Source organism: Polypterus senegalus, chromosome 1, assembly GCF_016835505.1.
Source record: "Polypterus senegalus isolate Bchr_013 chromosome 1, ASM1683550v1, whole genome shotgun sequence".
NCBI lineage: Eukaryota > Metazoa > Chordata > Cladistia > Polypteriformes > Polypteridae > Polypterus > Polypterus senegalus.
In genome coordinates, this window is record NC_053154.1 from 39,413,123 (window position 1) to 39,435,308 (window position 22,186).

The window sequence follows — 22,186 nt, forward strand, 5'->3', positions numbered from 1 at the left end:
AATTTCAGTCTGGTTTTAAGCCACGACACCGCACCGAAACTGCCCTCCTAAGAGTGCTTAACGATTTGCTTTTAGCTGCTGACTCTGGTAATTCTGCCATTCTGGTTTTATTGGATCTGACTGCAGCGTTTGATACAGTAGACCATAGTATCTTGCTATCACGCCTTGAGATATGTGTTGGAATTAAAGGTTCTGTTCTTAAATGGTTCCAATCTTATTTGTCAGGCAGGAGTTTCTCAGTCCATTTAGGGAAGTACTCATCTTCAGTGTCTTCTCTTGGCTGTGGGATACCCCAGGGTTCCATTTTGGGGCCAATCCTCTTTTCCCTACAGATTTTATATTTTTTATTTTTTCTCCAGCCGTCTGGAGTTTTTTTGTTTTTTCTGTCCCCCCTGGCCATTGAACCTTACTCTTATTCGATGTTAATTAATGTTGATGCATTTTGTTTTATAATTGTGTCTTTCATTTTTCTATTCTTTAATATGTAAAGCACTTTGAGCTACTGTTTGTATGAAAATGTGCTATATAAATAAATGTTGTTGTTTTCATTGTACATGCTTCCATTGGGGTCTATTTTTAGAAAGCATAAAATCACCTTCCACTGCTTTGCTGATGATCTTCAAATCTATCTATCTATTCCAGCAAATAGTCACCCAGCTATTCAGACCTTGTTGAACTGTCTCAGAGATGTTCAAACATGGTTGGAGATAAACTTTCTCAGTCTGAACAAAAGCAAAACTGAAATTATAGCTTTTGGAAAGTCCAATGTCCTCGGCGGGTATGACAGTGTTATTGGATCTCTGGCATCTTTTTCTCATCAGTCTGCCAGAAATTTGGGAGTAATTTTTGACTCTGCTTTTAAGTTGGATAAACAGATCAGCGCAGTTGTAAGGTCCAGCTTTTTTCAACTTAGACTACTTAGTAAAATCAAGCACTACATTCCCCATGAACAGTTTGAGACAGTAATTCATGCATTAAAGGTGCTTGATAGATAAATAAAAAATAAAAAATTGAATTCATGCATTCATAGTGTGTGGATCCCATGGCGGCTTCTTCCATTATTTTTAATTAAAAAGCTTGGCATTCTTTCACCTAAACTAAGAGGGAAGCTTGTCTCTTCCACACCCCTCAATCTGTTACCAAGTCCTGAGGGCATAAGAAATTAGAGAAAGGAATAGTGGATGGTAAACTGGGAGACAACTAGTTTCATTCTATGTAATAATAAGACAGTAACTTTTCTTTGCTTAGCAGACGTATTTATCCATTGCGACTTACAAAAGAGGTAAACAATCGAGTAATATTTGGCTGGGGCCTGTTTGTTCAGCAAGTGTAATAGGACAGGTAACAAAAGTTGACTGCAACAAATGAAAAGATGTAATAACTCATATACTTACAATCAGTAAAGCAATTGCAGTTAAATAGTTAAGAATATAAAGTATCGCAGCACAACATTTTTTCTTTCACTTTTCAGTTAGACAGATATTCACAGAACAGATGGGTTCTTAAATACATCGAGGGACTCAGCAGTACAGATGGAGATGGTCACTCCATTCCACCAAATTGGAACCACACATGAAAACAAGTCTGGACTGAGACTTGATGCCACGTAGAGGTGGCATCACCAGATGCTGTTCCCTGGCAGACCTGGGATTTGAGCTTAATATGCACCACTACAGGGAGCCAATGTAGCGCCCTGAAGAGAGAAGTAACTTGTGCCCATCTTGGCTGGTTAAATATAAGGACGGCCACTACATTCTGGATCATCAGCAGTGGCTTGACAGCACATGCGAGTACTCCTGCTACAAGTGAGTTGAAGTAGTTCAGACGCAACAAGACCAAAGCCTGGACCAGAAGTTGTGCTGCATACTCTGTCAGATGAGGTCTCTTCTTGTAGATGTTGCATAGCGTGAACCTGCATGAACAAGAAACAATAGAAATGTGGCCAGAAAAAGACAGCTGCTCATCAATCACCACCCCAAGGTTGTGAACTGACCTGATGTTATCGACAGTGAGCCAAATTGTGCAAAGATGGGGAGTTGAACAGACTGGCTGATCGAGATCACAAAAATTCATTTTTTGCCAGGTTGAGCAGTAGGTGGTGGTCCTTCATTCAGGTTGAGATATCAGTAAGAAATGCAGAGACTCTAGCTGACGCAGTATTTTCCTCCAACAGGAACGACAGGTACAGCTGTGTATCATCGGCATGGCACTGATAAAAGAACCCATGAGATTGAATGATGGAGCCCAGCAAGGTGGTATACAGAGAGAAAAGTGGAGGACCCAGCACTTTTTCTTAGGGTACACCAGTGCATAACTGGTATGCCTTTGACAACTCTCCTTGCCAGGACATGCTGTAGGATCTGCAAGAGATGTAGGACTCAAACCATCTGAGAACAGTCCCAGTGATGCCAAGGTCAGAGTGGGTGGCAAGAAGGATGTCAAGGTTAACTATGTTGAAGGCAGAAGAGAGATCTACCAGAATCAGGACTGATGACATGTTGGTGGTTCTAGCACGGAGTAGCTGGTCGACCACAGTTAGTCGAGCCGTGTGAGTCAAGTGGTTCCTCTTGAAGCCGGACTGGTTGGTATCAAACAACTCAAGCAAGACAGGCCTATTCTGGATCAGTGCTGAAAGTTTAATGGAAGGTCTTTTTAGAGTCTTTCTATACACAGAAATTGGGAAAGAAGGGTACAAACCTCAAACCAAAATTTACTGGGGAGGAAGGATGGGCCTAACAACATTAAAGAACGTCCTATTTAATACTAATCTAACTGGGATCGAACATACACAGAGGAAGGGAGTAGACCGGCAGTTAAAAGAATCCTAGACTACCCTAAAAACACTGTCATAATTAATCCTGGCAAAATTTTAAACCAAAGTAAAAAGTTTAATGGCAAAGTATTTAAATGAAATTGCTATTGGTGTAGATAGAAGAAGAGTGACCTGTTGGTCAAGGGAGTTCAGAGGGTGACGAGCAGATTTGGACCAATTTATTTTGTATTCAGCTATTTATAAATGTTAAAAATAGTAAGAACATGTGGAATATCAGAAGGTCATTGGCACACAGAGAAGCCTTATAGTTAATGATATGACTAACAGTAGGGGAGATCAGGTCACATTTATGAAGGGCAACAGCAAGGGGCTCTATAGAGAAATTAAAAAGAAGAGGGGAAAGTGGACATCCTTGTCTGGTGCTTTTATATAAATTGAATGTTATGGATATATTTAAGATTGTAAGCAAGATGGCAGTGGGAGAAGAGTAAAGAGTTTGAACTGTAGTAATAATCCACCCTCCAAAATCCACCAAAGAAAGGCCCAGTGCATACAATCAAAGGCCTTCTCTGCATCGAGCCACAGGAGGGCGACAGAAAAATATTTAATCAAGGCTGCATCAATAATATGAAGAAGCCCAAGAGACAGCAAGTGTTAAAATAAGTAGAGGAAGATCTAGGAGCAAGATGAGAGTCCAAAATTCAGTGCTTGAAAACCCAATGAGCTTGCTGCTCTTTTACATCAATATTTTATATACAGTATACTGTAACTTGAACTTGTGTTGTAAATAATATTTGAATCTCTTAAAATCCAGGAAATACGTTATTATACTTTCAGACATCAAAGCACCGTGATGTCCCTACATTGATGGATTAAAGGCCAGAAGTCCACTTGACCGTCATCATCAAGTTCTTCCCTGTGAACCCTGAATACAATGAGGACTGATTGAGATCATTTATGTGAGGTAGAATGCCTAGAGGGAGCTGGGTGGTCTCATGGCCTTGGAACCCCTGCAGATTTTATTTTTTCTCTCCAGCCATCTGGAATTTTTTTTATGTTTTTTCTGTCCTCCCTGGCCATCGGACTTTTACTCCATGTTAATTTAGTGTTCCCTAATTCGGTTTTCTATTTCTTCATCATGTAAAGCACTTTAAGCTATAGAAAAAAAAATTTGTTGTTGTTGTAAAACAATCCATGAATGGTAAATATTTGTGTTTAAATTCAGAAGAAACCAGAAGCTCATTTAACAGGTAGTAATTCTGTAAACAGTAAAGCAATTTTTCACACTGTTAGCTTAAGAGGTTTAAATTTTATACTAGCTGAATATGCGAAATGTTAGTGTCAAGAGTGACTTGCTAAAGTGGATCTTTTTCAGCTTAGAAATACTGCAAGCTTTTCTTATCCATTATGATCTTGAAAAGCTAGTCTCTGTGTCATTTTGTAGTGCGAGAGGTCAGATCAATTTTATGAGGAAAGTCCAAGAGAGAAAAAGAAGTCAGAAAATGAAAGAAATGACCAAAACCAGAGATGAAAGAAACGACAAAACCTGAAATATAAAACTGCAAAATGAAAGTAGAGACAGTCAATCAATTAGGTAATGTAGTTGACTGCCTAATGTGCTGCCATTCATGGGCGCCGTTTATGAAAGTTAAGGGCAATCTAAGGGCATGTGATCCGACCACCATGGGGATAACCCCCAATCTTCAAAGTCTAATCATATTGAATACTGAGGGTACTGAAGGGGCACAGCTTATGAACTCCTAGCAGCACCTTGTGGGCTGACCAAGTTCACAGCAAAAGTCAATCTCTACAAATTCAATAATTAAACCATGTATTTCCCAAATTATAAATCTAATCTCAGATGGTGTGAGGCTGTTACTCATATTGATTATGTTATAGAATGATTTCCATGAGAACAATTGATGTGTGAACATTGGACAAAACACAAAATGGTGTAGAAAAAGACAGGAAAAAAATTAAAAACCAGTAGACAATTAGCTGGGTCAGAAACCCCCAGATATTGTCTGTTTTTATAGCTCCAGGAAAACCTTAGAGAAATAAAATGCAAGCAGGAATTCTAACACATTCTCTGTCCGGATTGACTGATAGGTTTTCACTACACTTCAGTTACTTCAAAACATGGCAGCGAGGATCATATCAGCCTCTAAGAATTAGGACCACACAGCTCCAGTCCGGTCACTTCACTGGCTTCTTGTTAGTTGCAGAGCCAATCCCTCTCACGTATAAAGTTGGACATTTAGTGCCGTACTTCTGTTTGCTTTGTAATGCATCTTTGGATGTCAGACATTGTGAGGGGCAGTAAGAAAGGATAGAATTGATTTACTAACGCTGTTTCCCTGTAGTTAGGATATAGCGGGTTGGATAATGGATGGATGGATGGATGAAAGAATTTAGAAACCATCCTCAAGTTGTACAGTATGCAATTCTGTCATACAGTTGTAGTACTGCTGACTCACAACAAGGGGTTCAAGTCCGAGGTGCGCCCTGTGTGGAGTTGGCATGTTCTCCCCATGTTCAGGTGGGTTTCCTTCGGGTGCTCTGAGTTCTTCCTACAGCCCAAAGATACGCAGGTTTGGTGGATGCTACACTGATTCCCAGTGTGTGTGTGTGTGTGTGTGTGTGTGTGTGTGTGTGTCCTCACCCTGTGATAGCCTAGTGCCAGGTGATTGCTGGGATAGGCTCCTGGAGACAAAATCAATGGATGGATGGACAGACAGATGGATATGGCACTGTCTCCCCATGACCCTGAACTGAATAAGTCCATTATATAGTGAATGGAGGAATGAATTATTCATTTTATTTTTAAATAATCAAATGGTAAACACCACAAGGCAGCAAAGTACATACTGAATGGGTTTGGTAATGGATGGATGGAAGGAATATTTATGTTTATTCTTTTGAATGCACGTCTACTGTTTAATAAGTCATACTGACAAAACCTTCTGGTACAATTAATGTGGTAAGTGCGCATTATTGAGCATAAATGAAAATGGTACTCGGTTTTTAAAAGTTCCATTCAAGTACAATTCTTACAAATGTAAAGCTCATACACACCCAAGTATGAAGAACAGCAACAAGCTAACACAGTCATCTCAAAGTTAACCTTTCCTAAAGAACGCAAGGACATGTGGAGGCGGCGGAAGCACCACACGCACTAAATGACAGCACCAAGGAGCTGCTCGACAAGATTAGGAGCACCGAGATCGAGTCTCCCCACCCCCAGTCAGTGGTCTGACCTCCAGCTGAGGTTGGTGCCAGCGGGGACTGAGACGGCTCACGGCGCTGGCCGAAGGAACAAGCAAATGACAGGCAGAGAGAGGGGAGGAAAGAGCGTCCTGCCTGGAGCCAGCCATCCGAGGGATCCAAGGCATGTGAAGGTAAGTGGAAAGTGAGGTGACTTTGCTGCTGCTGAATCCTTACAGATTATTTTAGAGATAATAACATGTGTTTTTTTTTTTTATTTGCTGTCTGTAAGGGCTGCTGGGGGACCCTCTTCTACTTTTGCACTGATCTGATGATTGTTTCATAGTTATGCCCTTTTCAGACCTGTGTGGTTCCTGACCTTAATTTTGATTAAATTCAAATAGGAGGGGATTTGCATGTTGCCTTGTCTATCAATAATGTGACTCCTTTTGTGGGGTTGCAGTGACTTTACGACATTTCTGTCTCCTTCAATTCTTTACATTTTGTAATTTATTACGAAGATAATAAAAAGATTATTAACAGATTAAGAGATTAATTAAGAGATTAAAAAAATATTCTTACAAAATATATTTATTCCTGTGTGGTGCTGAGGTGTCACCCGCTGTACTCGGGTCCCAGTCCAGGTGGTTTTGCGTGTGGTGGGTGCAGTAATGTGCTATCAGCGCCTGCTCTCAACCTCCCTCTCTCTCTCTGTCTCTATCCATCCATCCATCTATTGATCCTTCCATCCCTGTACATTTATTTATCCATTTAATAGATTTTGGGAAACCAATCTCTACCTGGCAGCAATAACTGCAAAGAAGGAACACACGTAAGACACCGAAATCATCACAGCTTATGCACACCATACCACTTGGGGGAGATTGTGAACTACCTGGTCATCAGAATTATGGCAGTACAACAGAATTCCACATAAACACCTGCATAAAACATGGAGAACATAGCTAACCACATAGAAAATATACCCCCATCCCCACTCATTCCAGTAGAAATCAAAGTAAAGTCAGTGTGCTCTTGTCCGATACCAACAGGAAAAACTGAATGAATTCAAAACAAGCAACATTTCATGTCCACGGATATTCTTACCCTCGTACACAAATCAGGATCTCACAGAGCTGTCGACTGCCCCAGCAGAATTCTGTCCAACACAGGAGTCAACTGTGGAGCAGGTGCCAGTCCACCACGGGGCACATGCACAGGCACACCCACCGTCACACATACCGTGGCAGTTTTACAATGTTGGGATTCACCATATAGGTAAGAGTTACGGCATAATTAATAGGATTGATTTCTCCTTTGTGATCAAGGAAACTGTTAGATTAACAAGAAAAATGGCATTTTTTGGAAATCTCATGTACCAGAACCTCATTTGTGTTTTCTAGGATTCTGTTCCATTTCCCATTTTCAAGTATTATATTTCAGAATTGGGTCTGCGGTGTCTCCTTGTGTTTGTGTGTTTTCACTTGAAAATCCCTGTTTCATCAGGGATTCTTCATATGGTGTGAGCCACAGAATTTCACTCGAAGGCAATAAATATGTTTTGAGATATCAGTTTAAATTTGATATTTAGATATTCTCATTCTTAGACCATTAGAACTATCCAGATGAGAACAGGCCATTCAGCCCAGCAAAGCTCGCCAGTCCTGTCCAACTAATTCCTCGAGTCGACTTATGAAGGTCCCTCAAGTTTTACTGTCTACTGCACTACTTGGTAATTTACTCCATGTGTCTGTGGTTCTCTGTGTGAAGAAAAACTAAAATTCACAGCAAGAACGTCTGATTTGATAGCTCACCAAATGAATGTGTTGTGTCTGATTTTGCAGAAGCCAAGAAATCTTTTTTTAATTGCTGTAACTTCTCTGTGTCTTCAAGATAATTGGTAGGAAATGATCAATAACATTTTAAAATATTTTTTCACTGTGGTTTATCCTCAATTTCCAGAATCCTCGTGTGTTGACTGAAGTGCTGTCTTGGTGAAATGATGACAGACATCACCTTGAAATCAAGGCCGGATGATCTTCTCTTCCAATTAAGGTAATCAGATTGGTTAGTTTTCCTCCATCTGTCCCTTTTCATCAATGGCTCCAACAGAACAGACAATCACTTTTGTTCCATCAGACCACACAGCGAGCCCAGTGTGTCACGTTAATCCAGGACAGCAAACAAGAGCAAACAGCCAGTCCTTGCTGCATGCAGTGTCTTGTAGCCGCTTCACTGTTTTAGTTAACTGATCTCATAGAGAAGCTGAGGTCCACCTCCTCACAACTGGTAAGTTAGCAAGTTGGGAAAAACAAAACAACTTAGCAGGTTAATCCCCCCATCAATCTTTCATGCTTCTGAACTCACTTTTTCCAGTGAGGTTGCGGGAGACCAGAGCTAATCTGACAACAGTGGAAAACAGAAATGTGTTCTGAACTCGTGGAGTTTTTGTAACAGCCAACTGAACCTGCAGGACACTGCAGGCGGCTCCCACAAGGTCCCATTTACTGAACCCCGTGATTCATTTTCTCCTAAAATGTGAAAGTATTAGATCAACAGGGAGAAGCACAAGTCCTCTGAGGGCCACACTCACCCTCAGCACAAGTAGGGGATGGAAGGTAATAAGCGAGTTATGTTGAGCTCTGGTGATAGGTTTTATAACATAAAAATTAATTTTTTTCACCAAAAATGGACCATCTTAGTCTACTATAAAAAAAAATAAGTCAGAATTCCTAAAGCTTAGACAATGGATGCTTTTCTAGGTCAGAGCAAGCAGGACAACGGTTTTCCTACATGGCAGTTTGGAGCCACATCTGGACATTAAGACACTCAGGCAGAGCGAGTGACAACATCCGGCAGCTGTCTAATGTCTGTGGAAGAAAATTATGAATACAGACGCCCCCCCACTGGAATACGCTGATTTAAGCAATAAAACACAGGCAGGAGAAAACGTCAATCATTATTCTTTATCTAAATCTGCAAAGACTTATCATGTTAGTCATTTTGCAAAGGAAAAAGTGTCATCTGCGCTACATTTCTACGATTCATTGATTAGGTCACTACTCAAAAAAATAAAAACATTTATAAAACTTTTAACATTATAGGTTACCCCTTATTTGCTAAATGGACATGGCAAACATTGATACCTTAAATAATTACAATCAACCGTGACAACATTAGGTTGATTTACAGTCCTTAAGAGCACGTGACTTTTCAGGGGGGTTAAAAGGACACCAGGATGCTCGTTCATTTTTATGTTCTGAACTGTATGTTTGCCATCAACAGGAAACTTTATTTATTATACCAAAAATATAACATTTTCTCTTAAGGGTTATATAAAATAACAAAAAATGCATTTATCATAGTAATAAATAATAAAATAACAGCATCAGCTTTTAAGCATAAGTTCAGAAGGATATGAGACTCAGATAAGGTGCACATTGGACCAGGGTTCAAATTCAAGTCTTACATGTCATTTGAGGGTCACAGGAGTGTTGAGTACAAGACAGAAGCAGACCCCCGATGGGATGCCAGTTCATCACATGGCACATTTACTCACACAGCACACACTTTAGAGTTGGCAGGTGACCGCTGCCGCTTGGGGTGAAAACCAGAGTACAAGACTAGAGAAACACCATGATGGACGACAGTGACTGGGCTGGGACTCTAAACCAGTGCCAGCTATGCTGTCCTCTGTGTCACCAGTCACTCCTTCTTTTTTTGTGTTCAAAGGTTTCTTCTGCTTTGTCATTCAAACAAATCCTTTCTGCTGTGTAGTGGTTTATTACAGCAGCTGCTGCAGAAATGTTTTAAGGAACCCAAAGAGAACCGTTGAAATGTTCTTTTCAATTTGAATGACAGTAGGTGATGCAAACTCAGTTTACGTAATGCATGTGGAACTGAACTACTTCATGTAACATCGAGCATTGATTGGGTGTCCTCAGTGGGGAGAAAACAGACACAGTGGCAAGACTTGCCTTTTCACAATCCCTCTAAAAAGATTTCTAATAAGTTAAATATTATGACACTCACTAAAGATCTCACAGTGCTTAGTAGATTTGGCATATGCACCTTTTACAGGTTTATCGTGCCCTGGAGTGGACAAGCACACCCTTATTCTAGTTGGTGTCCACCTGATGCTGCTGGGATTGGCCCTAACTAGTGATGAGCGACACGATTCCTGTAAAAGTGAATTTGCTGCAAAACTGAAAAATAGTTAAACAAATTCAAAGACATTTGTGCTATTAACAGAAGAGGAAAGTCGTTTAGTTCCTGTTTGGAAGCATTTACTGTGCATGCACTCACTCCACATCCTCTGCTTGTCATTTAGTATTTAAATTAAGATCTCCAATGGGAAAAAAAAATCACCAAATTCCAGTCACGTTTAGAAATGTTGTCGAGCTGTCAGGTGTGTTCTGGCATTACGATCCCCAGTTTGACCATAAAGATGACAATCTTGGTGATCACCATCCTAAAGATGCATCGGAAGTAGAAAAGTATCTTGAACCTCTGTGGTGCTTCTACTGTGCATTTCGTCAACTTCCTCAGCAGAAATCAAGAAGTAGGACAGGGTGGGGTAGCATGGTGGGCAAAATCCTATGTAGTGAGACTTTCCTGTGGGCACAACGCAGCGATGTGTCCTCATGTGGAAAATAAGCAGCATGTCACATTTTTAAAAAACACACTGCACTCCTCCATGGTGACGCAAACAGGAGGCTGAAGCAGAACTCATTTCACTGCTGTGCCACTGATTACGTGCACATGAACACAGAAGTGTCTTCCACCACATAAAACTCTTTTAATGTGTTTGTTGTGAAATCGCCTACAAGACAAATTTCTGTGCTAGTTTTGCAAAACTGTTTGTAGATCAAAACTTGCCACTACCACTAGCTAGATAATCAGTGAATCATCTAGCTTCTCCATGAGAACCCTAACTACAAAGAGGACTGTTTCATTTATGTTGGGTAGAATGCCCAGAGGGGACTGGGCGGTCCGTGGCCTGGAGCCCCTGCAGATTTTATTTTTTCTCCAGCCTTCTGGAGTTTTTTTTTCTATTTTTTCTGTCCACCCTGGCCATCGGACCTTGCTCCTTTTCTATGTTAACTAATGTTGTCTTATTTTAATTTCTTATTTTGTCTTTTATTTTTCTTTTCTTCATTACGTAAAGCACTTTGAGCTACTTTTTGTATGAAAATGTGCTATATAAATAAATGTTGTTGTTGTTATGGAATTATGACATACCAGTAACGGCGTACTGCTTGATAACATGCAGCGAACACACTTGACTTGAGCATTCCTAGTTTTCATCCTCTTTCTGTCTCTTCGTTTGCTCAGAGGTTGATGCGCTTGCTACTTTCTGAGCAGCTCTTCTTTTCTCCACCCTAGCGGCCCGCTGCTTCTCTTCTTTCGTCGGCATCTTTTCGCGTTAAAACTGATTAAATCAGTGTTTGTGTTGCAGTTACTTCGTTTGTTTTCCTTCATTTTTTAAGTCTTCAGTCTGCCTCAAGAATGATTTAAGATATGAAGAGGTAGAGGAAGTGACAGCGAAGGTGGTAGGGATGAGAATGGCACCCATACACATCTGCTGCACAGCCACCCTGCTGGCCACTAGAGAGTTAATTCTACAATAAAATAAAATAAAAATAAAAACAGGAATAATCTTGGAGGTCAATCATCACCTGACAGTGGATAGTAGACGTCACGTTGTATATGTGTACCAAATTTCAAGTCAATCGGTCAAATGGTTTGCGAGCTACAGGTGAGTTAAAATCCTGGACCGACAATCGGACAGCCACAGTAGCGTATTATAAATAAAGATTACTTGTATACAGCTGATTAGTATTATATTGCACTGTGCCTCATGGCTGGTACATCATTGTGCAGTAAATAAGAGATGATTCTCATTCTTGGCTGAGTAAAGGTACATTAAAATTAAAAACCATTTGCCTTAATTTTATTCCTATAGTAGCTGTTACCCACCCTATCCTGGAAAATTTTATAGGACAATAGGCCCCAGTTATTATAATAATAATTATTATTATTTTCATTATTACATTTACATTGCGCTTTTCTTACTACTCAAAGTTCTTTACACAGACAATGGAGAGCCCCTTCAACTGCCACCAATGTACAGCGCCCACCTGGATGATACAACAGCAGCCATTAACTATTAGGTTGTAATAGGATGTAAAAAATAGTTAGCCAGTTGGAGATGGGAGATGATTAGGAGGTCAGAATGATGAAGACACAATTCCTACTCTTTTCAAAGGATTCCTAGGGATCTTTAATGACCACAGAGAGTCAGGACCTTGGGTTTACATCTCATCTAATGTGCCGGTGCCATATTTACAGCACAGTGTCCCTGTCACTGCACTGGGGCATTGGGACCCTCATTCAGAGCACAGGCTAAGCGCCCCCTGCTGGTTTCACCAACACCTCTTCCAGTAACAACTCAGGCTTTAGCTTGATGGTCTCCCATCCCAGTACTGGACGTGTTTTGCTTCAGGTGGACGACCTGTTGTGAAATGTAGGTGGTATTGCTGCCATTGCAGTTAGAGTGGTCCTGTGTGTAACTAATGTGTGGATTGTACAAAAGTATTTGCAGGCTCCACAAAGCCTATGTGGACTGCAATTTGAATATTACGCTGATTTTATTTAATGCTTTTGCTGTACCTTAATGTAAAAGACGCTTTTTCAGATTTTCTCTCCATGGGCAGACTGTTCTCTACTGCAGCAGGTTCAACGCCATTCCAGGACAAAATGTAGAAAATTTGATTTGGTCAAAATCTATTAGAGACAGTTTTTCAAATGTTACCTGCTAATGGTACCCAGTGTAGTAAGTCTGAAGCCATTCCTCCCCCGTCTAAATTATGGTATCCCTAAGGCCCAGGACAAAATGGAGAAGGTTTCCTTATGTTCACCCCAATGAACAACGTTTGGTAACCTTCTAATGGTACCTTCTGTAGTAAGTTAATAATACATTTTATTTATATAGCTCCTTTCCCCCTCATTAAATAGATGCATTCCTGGGGTCACTTTGAGGCTCCCCTTTAAACTGGCGTATTTCTAGGGCTCAGGACAAAATGAAGAAAATATTTTAATAAAAGCCTACTCCAATAAACAGCTTGAGGAAAGACGCTTTTGCAAGAGTTCCTTTGAAGGGTACCTACTGTAGAAAGTCACGGTGACCCCTAGTAAATAAAGAGACCCCCAGGGTCAGAACTTTGTGTTAGGACATAGTCTACAGTCTTCCCCTGATGAAATGAAGGAGGTGTGCAAATTCCATGAGGTACTTACTGTAGTAGGTTCGAGACCCCCTTGAAATAAGGGTACCCCTGTGTGCCAGGACTAAATGTAGAGAATATAAACCCACCTTGCAGTACAACTTTTGCTAAAGACAGTTTGTGAAATGTTGACTGCCAAGGGTATCCTCTATAGTAACGTTGAAGCCCCCCATTACACTGGGCTACCCCTAGGGCCCAGGACGAAATGGAGTTACATTTTCTATACAATGGTAACCTTTGGTAACCTTGTAAGGGTACCTTGTGTAGTAAGTTAGGGTGAAACCCACCATGTGAAACAACTTTTGCTAAAGACAGTTGTTCACATTTTGTCTTCTAAGGATACCCACTGCTGTAACTTGAAAGCCCTCCCTTTATACTGGGTGGCGCACGAAAAACCAAACCATCTCCAACTCCACGTCGATGTACGTTTCTTAGCCCGTACACGAAACGAAAGATAAGCAATACAAAAATCCAATTGCAATTGTTTGAAGGAGCCACGAGCAATAAAATACATGTCGTCCTTCAGTTCTTGGACACAAGTCATTCTGTACGGCTTCATTTGTAGTGAGTGCAACACACATTGACAAGACCTGCACGAAACATTCGCTTGTTGTGCCAATTTACGTGTCGGTTTCCTAGGGCTTCTGGCCATCCGTTCCTGAATATCTGCTACGACCGCAGGTTTATGAACAGACAGGGCCCGATTCTTTTTGCAGTTTGCAACTGACCCAGTCTTACACCACTTCTTCACCAACTTGTGAATACTGCTCTTTGCTGGTAGGTTTACTCCTTTCCTTAAAAGAACCAGTAGACACATATGCCTCCACTATTCCAATTTTCTGTTGCACAGAATACATCTTCTGTGTACACACCTCTGTACCCACAGACTCACAGCTTCCTTACTAATGCACAGTTGGGGCTGCTGACCCCGTCACGACAACGAGGCTCCGCGATCATGATGGCACCCACCTGTATAATAGCTCGAGCCAGCCGGTCAGAGACAGCTCTGTTTTTCATGCGCCACCCTGTATTAGGGTACCCCAGGGCCCAGGACAAAATGGGGAAATTTTCTTTGATGAGCAGCTTCTAGCAATCTTCTAATGGTACCCTCTGTAGTAATCTAGAGTGCCACCCAGTAAATAAGGGTACTCCTGGAATTACTTTGAAGCCCCCTTTAAAATGGGGTATTCCTAGGGGCCAAGAAAAAATGGAGAAAATGTCTTAATTCAAACCCACTCCAATGAACAACTTTTGGTAACCTACTGTTGTAAGTCAGGGTGACCCCGAGTAAATAAGCTTAGCCCCTGGGGACATATAGAACAACTTTTGTTAAAAACAGATGTTCAAATTTTGCCCTGTAAGGGTACTGTGGTAACTTTGCGCCTCTGCCCACCCTTTAAACTGGGGTACTCCTAGGGCTGATGACAAAATGGAGAACATTTCTTTGTGCAAACTCACCCCAATGAATAGCATTTGGTAACCTTCAAAGGGTACTTACTGTAGTAAGTCAGGGTGTCACGGTTGTGGGTTGGGGCATAGTCTATGGTCCCCCCCATTTCAAACTGGTTTACAAGTTTTTTCAGAGATTGGTTCAATGGTGTTGATTTGTATATCGGACATAAACACATATAGAATTTGAGCTTTAAATATTTCATGTACAACAATAATGTGCCTCATGCATTACTGCAACAACAACAACATTTATTTATATAGCACATTTTCATACAATGTAGATGAAGTACAAAGGAAGTTAATATAAAACAGAAAAAAACAAGATTAGGCAATAATATTATACAGTGTGTAAGAAAGAAAAAGGTCAGGTCAAACAGCCAGGAGGACAGAAAAAAATAAAAAAACTCCAGTTAAGCTGGAGAAAAAAACAAAAGCTGCAGGGGTTCCAAGGCCAAAGACCACCCAGCCCCCCCTGGGCATTCCACCTAAAACAGATGTTCTAAATCAGTCCTTATGGTTTACAGGCCTCACATGGAAGAAGTTGAAGATGATGGTCATGTGGACATCTGGGAAACCCGCCATTCAATCCATAAACGTAGGGGCAGCATGGTGCCTTGATCAGGTGGTGGTGGTACAGCTCGCCACCACAGGAGAAAAGACAGCTGAGAACTTTAGGGGTTAGTAGGGAATTGCAGAACCCAGAGAACAAAGATAATTCAACGCCCATATAGTCTAATAGGGATACAACTAAAATGTAGCTACAAAAAAGCCATTTTAAAATAATGTTTTTTAGCAGTTTTTGTTTTTATTGTTCTGAAGTATTAGCCTGGTGGATTTCTACTGGTAAAGTATTCCAAACTTTAGGTGCATAACAACAAACGGCCGCCTCAACACTTCTTTTCAGGTTGGCTCTCAGAATTGGAGTGTTTTGGAACAGACATTCCAAAGTATTGGACAGGGTGAGATTATTTAAGGCTTTGTAAACCGTTAGTAGTATTTTATACTCAATTCTAAGTGACACGGGTATCCAATGTAACGACAATAAAACTGGAGAGATGTGCTCAGATTTTCTTTTTCTAGTTAAGATTCTTGCTGCTGCATTCTGCACTGACTGACTACTTTCTTAGGTAGTCCTGTAAAGAGTGCATTACAGTAATCTAGTTCACTAAAAACAAAAGAGTGAACTCATTGTTCAGAGTCCTGAAAAAGTATAAGAGGTCAAACTTTAGTTATATTGCTCAAGTGATAATCTGATGAATATGTGATTTAAAATGTAGGTCGGGGTCAATAATACCCCCTAAATTCTTTACCTCTGGCTTGACTTTTAAGCCTAATGGATCAAGTTTATTTCTAATACCCTCACTACGTCCATTATTGCCCATCACTAAGATTTCTGTTTACTCCTTATTTAGTTTGAGATTTAGCAGATAAAGGGAATCTGTGAACTTGTATGGGAAGCTGTGCATTGTATTGTATTGTATTGTATTGTATTGTATTGACCCCCTTCTTTGTTGACACCCACTGCCCGCCCAACCTACCTGCCTTTTTCCGAGGTTTCTTCCATTTTTTCTTCTATTTGTTCCCTACAAGGTTTTTTTGGGTGTTTTTCCGTGTCTTCTTAGAGAGTCAAGGCTAAGGGGGCTGTCAAGAGGAAGGGCCTGTTAAAGCCCATTACAGCACTTGTTGTGTGATTTTGGGCTAGACAAAAATAAACTGCATTGTACTGTATTTTATTAAATGACAATATTTGTAAGTCGGGTTAGTTGTGGGTAAAGACAGACAAAGAACATGTCTGGGGATATCACTTGCAGCCATGAAGGTGAACTCTCTGCTTTTAGCGATCTTCATAATCAATCTGGTGAAAGCGATTACCTTCGCAATGCATATCTCCAGTAATGCTGCCAACTGGTTCAGATGTCTGAAACGCCATGAAGGCCCCACAATTAGGACAGAAGCTTCCAAGGCAGAGCAAGTGTTTCATTTCATCCTGAGCAGCGAGAGTGAAATGCAGTGCAGCTGTCCTGTGGTGTGTTTAATTGTGGAAATTAAACTGCGTTTAAAATTTTAATTAGTGACGCATTAGTCAATCTTCGAGTGAAGCATGCAGAATATATGGAGTCATATGGACTCCCTATTTAGTAATAATTCTAGCTTCTTTCAAGGAAAGGATACACTGACAATATGACAGTGACAAGTCAAGCCATTTATTCTAAACTGAACTTCATCTGTTCAGCGTAAGTCTGAATGTCATCATTCCTGAGAAAAATCAGACCATGAAATTAAACTGAAATCCAGTATACGATCTTTCAAAATGAATGGCACAGCATTTTAACAAAAATATCAATTAGATTGTTTTAAATTACAGTTACTTCTGGCCTATTGAGCTCATAGACACAGAGCCCTAAGCCTAACCCAGCAGTACGACGGCAGTGTCAGGGCAAGGCAGGAACAGTCTCTGTGTCACAAGTGGCAGGCAAAAAAAAAGAAAGCATACAGGCATCAAGAGCTGAGGAAACGCCACACAGTCTGTGCCCAGGCCACAATTTAAAGGTGGAGTTCTGAGATTCTGAGGCGGCAGCAAAGGGAGCAACCATTTAATGACACCATGTCATGGCTGCAGCCTCCTCTTAGGATTAGCCTCCCGAACATTTTGTTCAGCATATTACTGGCATTTTACAGGGGACGAAAACTTCTTGAAAGCTAGATCCTTTAAACTCGGACCTAATTTGAGTCCAGAAAATGCTGCCACACACCATAAAACAGGTAGAAGAGGACACGGCATTTGAATGTTTAAACATTTTGAAGCGTATAGCAGGTGGAGGCACCATATCAACGTCATCAAACATCAAAACTACCCCCTCTGATGTCCTCCCCTTGCTATGCAGTCGCCCCTCTGGACCTTCCTCCTCTACTTCTGTCCTGGTTGGTTCCAGTTTGTCCTCCTCCCTCAAGACAGTAATAGACAACTTAATACGATATCTTCAGTTTCTTTGTAGTCCATCACATTTTCCAAAAGAACAATATAGACTGACCGGTCTCTTGAGAAAGCTGTTTAACTTTGGTCATTTTCTTTAAGCCAGAACTGAACTTTAGGAACGAGGGTTCCTTACACCTCACGTGAACAGGATTACAGGTATCAGTGGTGCTAATGCAGTTACAAAGGTTTCTCTAATAACCAATCAGCATTTAAAAGGACTAATTAAGAATGAGCTAAGGGAGTTGAGAATTAAGACGCTGAAGGAATGGCAGCTGAAAATGGGGTCCGCAGCCGTATGTGAAGAATAAAAATAAAAGATCAGTCATTTCAAGCAGTAACAGCCATTAGCAACACTAGGATTGTCTTCCTTGTCTTTTTAAATCAATTTAATTTTAACCAAGAACATTTCTGTGTGTGTCCAGACCATTATATGTACAGTACTTGTGTGACCCATTGAGCACAAATGACAGTGACATTCTAATTATTGATTAAAATTGCTCTATTTTAGACCACTTACCACAGGAGGAGGCTACCAACTGCTTTGGTGGTTGTCAATTATTTTTTGGTTCGGCTGTCTATTAAATCTAATATTAGCAAGACATTTGGAGCAATCAGCTACAAGAGTGCCAGTTCATTCAATCCGCTGTTGAAGCAGTTTTTAAGTCTTCTCACTTTCCTCATTTTAGCCCTCTAATCAGGAGGCTGTTCTGTGTGATCTCAGTTACTGTTTAATGTTTGAATGCTTAGACATGTAAATAAGCTGACTCGGTGTGTACACGAATGTGATTCGGGCATAAAACATTTCTACTGTACACCTCAGAATAGGTTTAAGGCTTAAAAACTCCAAACAAAAAGGCCTCAAATCTCCAAAAGGGAAACGAGAACTGGCACATCCCCAGGCCAAGTCAGTCAGTCAGTCAGTCAGTCATTGTCCAACCCGTTATACCCTAACACAGGGTCATTGGGGTCTGCTGGAGCCAATCCCAGCCAACACAGGGCACAAGGCAGGAAACAAACCCCGGGCAGGGTGCCAGCACAACGCAGGGCACACACACACACACACACCAAGCACACACTACAACAACAACAACATTTATTTATATAGCACATTTTCATACAAAAAAGTAGCTCAAAGTGCTTTACGTAATGAAGAAAAATAAAAGACAAAATAAGAAATTAAAATAAGACAACATTAGTTAACATAGAAAAGAAGTAAGGTCCGATGGCCAGGGAGGACAGAAAAAACAAAAAAAAACTCCAGAAGGCTGGAGAAAAAAATAAAATCTGCAGGGGTTCCAGGCCACGAGACCACCCAGTCCCCTCTGGGCTTTCTAACTCACATAAATGAAACAGTCCTCTTTGGATTTAGGGTTCTCACGGACAGACTTGATGATGATGGTCATGCAGACTTCTGGCTTTTAATCCATCACTAGGGACAATTTAGGATTGCGATGCACCCAACCTGCATGTCTTTGGACTGTGGGAGGAAAACCACGCAGACACGGGGAGAACATGCAAACTCCACGCAGGGAGGACCTGGGATGTGAACCCGGGTCTCCTTACTGCGATGGAGCAGCGCTACCCACTGCGCCACCGTGCTGCCAATCCCCAGGCCCAAATAAACTAAAATTTGTATACTGTATTTACTTGAATTTATTCCATTAAATAAAGAAATTCCAAACTCATCCACCTGGGCCCAAAAAAAAAAAGAAGAAAAAATAGAGAATAATTTAAGATATCAAAAAAGATTATAAAAAGATACTCAAAATGTAAAAAGCAAGTGCATGAATAAAAGTGGTAATTAAATACAGTTTTAAAAAAATACAAAAAATGAACACCAACAGGATAAGGAAACCAAAACCAAATCAGATGATAAAACACCAAAAATCTGACAATTGGAGAAATAAATCAAAATGTCAAAAAAATGCTTCTGGTTGGCGCCGTACAGGTCCAGAAAATCCTGAAGTGATTAAAAATGGTCCTGCAGTCCTGTGCCTGGAGGCCGTGCATCGCGCTCCACTTTCTTAAGCGGCTGGGCCACAATGGTGTGATGTGACATGTGAGAGAAAGAAAAGGCAAGAGAATCACAAACCTGTCCACGACCTTGCAAAAGCCATCACAAAATGCAGGTGGCCGTACCAAAAAGAAAATACAATAGAGTGTCACCAAATAATAGTAACCAAATATATATAAACCACCACAAAAACATATGACACCAGTCCAGAAATGACACAGAGTGTATCGCAGGATGCCAAAACTCAGATTTGCTACACTAACCTGAAATAAAGCTTCTTATTTAATCAAGTCAACTCCAGTATTATTTTAATTCAGAAAGACAAAAGAGAAACACGAAGAGTGGAAGAACAGAAATGAACAAATAAAAATTAATAAACAGGAAACAAATGCCCAAGCATCTTTATCTCTGACTACACCGCCCAAGTGATAGTTGCTGTCTGCCAAGTTGACAAACGTCTCAGCTAACTCTTACACTCACCTCCCAAAAGCTCGCCTTCTCTTTCCTCACACTATTCTGGCTGCACCAGCACCCTGCCTCTCAAGACTTTCCCGAAATGTACTTTGTAGTTCCAAACTCAAATGACTTCATTATACCATAAGACGTCTCTATCACTTATTCTAACACAACTCATGTGCGCCATTTCTTGAACTGAAGCCCCCCCAGGCAGCCCTGTAAATTTCCTCTTAGAGCTCCCTCTGGTGGCCATTGGTCTCCGTTACAGTCCTGAGTCCCATACAGTACCATGTTTAGATGGCTGGGGTCTGTTCACTGTGCCATGTGCTGTCTTTTAGTGGTTCGGGTAAAATGTCCACATATCTTTTGAAGCAGATTAATGCCCTTGAGAGAGTTAAATTATTACCAAGAGTCCTGTAACAGCCGTTCCCTCACATTGCGACTCCTGTAGCTGCAGGCTTAGGAGAAGGACAGGCTTCAAGTGACTGCTGGCACTCAGTCAGCGCCATAACAGGGAGTTCTCCTTTTCCTAAAGACATGAGGTATGCTGCCCTCTAGTGGCTCTCTACCTGAATTGCAGGCACTTACAACGGAATTAAAAAACATTCCCCAGCCCACCAAACATTGTCCTTTTTTGCATCTTGTTCCTTTTTAACGTAGTGGGCTTGACCCTGTGTCACAACTGTGAGCTGTATTTCTTTGTTACTTGCCTTCTGGTTAAGAAAACAGAGACCAACAAAATCATAAATAGAAAGCAAATTAAAAAGAAAGCAAAAATATAGAAACTGAAGAATCCCCAACACTAAAAGCCATGAATATCAATAATAATCTTTTTGAACTTCAAAGTGAAATAAAAGTTACACAGCTGTAGAGAATGTAAGCAAGTTGGGACAATGTCTTCAATTAACAAGAGGAGCTGACAGTTAATAAAGTGGCTGAAGTGAAAGCCTACCCACTGTGGCTTCTAGGACCAAGACTGGGCATCACTAATTGAGCACATAGCAAGTCAGGCTTACCTCCTGATGTCTCCACTGTTCTCCTGTATCCTTTGGAGAGTATATTCTCTTATGATGCTTGTCAGGCTCTGTGTGTAGGACACTGAGAGTCCTGGGCCTGTTTCTGGATGAGCTGAGGAAATGAGAAGAGACGCTCACACAACAAAAACAAACAAGATGAAAGGTACTGTTCTCCAATACTTGTTGCTGCTGCTATGGCATCTGAGCTGCTTCTCTGTCACACGCAGTCCGATTAACTGATGCTGCATGAGGCTTCTCTCCTGTTTTTATGGTGCTGGCTCACCAACCCAGCTATGCACAAGAGAACATTGGCTTTAGAAACTCACAAGAACCTTAAGATGGAGCTCTACTTTAATGTAGCTATGGTGGTGGACCTCTCGATGTGTCAAACCTCACATAAATCATTTCTTATATCTGAGAGCTTTATCACAATAATCTGAAGAAAACAACAAGCCTAATTTAAATTATTGATCCTAACCTAGACCTGATGAACCCGACCTGTCTGAATTTCTGAAAACTGCTGCTCCACAGTGAAACACTCAAGATGAAGCCTACTGCACGACAACACCATTTAAAAGGAAGGTAAATCTGTCAAGAGCGCTTGAACGTCACATACAACATTAGAAAATCAATACCTACAACACTCCTTATTTATTAATGCTAACACATCAGTTATGTGGAATTTATTATACTTAATATGTGATCACTTCAGTTCATCATAAAACAATTATGAATGCAATAAATGTCTTAGAGCAAATGACTGTTATAGTAGAAGCTTTGCCAAGAGACATTACATCTCTGCCATAATATGTGTAGATAGATAGATAGATAGATAGAAAGGAACAATATGATGATAGATAGATAGATAGATAGATAGATAGATAGATAGATACTAAGGACCTTGCTTAGACAATATATAACAATAACATTTACTGGCAACTGCCGCTCAAATCTTGGAAGCCTGTACACGTGGTTGGTTGGTCCCTCATGCAGACGGCCAGTTTTTAGCAT

The 22,186-nt window shown here is 40.7% G+C and overlaps 1 long non-coding RNA gene across 4 annotated transcripts in view; it reads left to right on the forward strand.

The window, feature by feature from the left end:
• The first annotated feature begins 5,939 nt into the window (after positions 1-5,939).
• LOC120525207 overlaps positions 5,940-22,186 on the forward strand; it is a 97,673-nt gene continuing 81,426 nt past the window's right edge. The window contains exons 1-3 of one of the 4 annotated variants that reach the window (XR_005632905.1): positions 5,940-6,171; positions 7,940-8,032; positions 8,117-8,266. This is a non-coding gene — a long non-coding RNA (uncharacterized LOC120525207). The remainder of the gene's footprint in view (positions 6,172-7,939; positions 8,033-8,116; positions 8,267-22,186) is intronic. The other 3 variants (XR_005632908.1, XR_005632904.1, XR_005632906.1) reach the window with 3 other exon arrangements.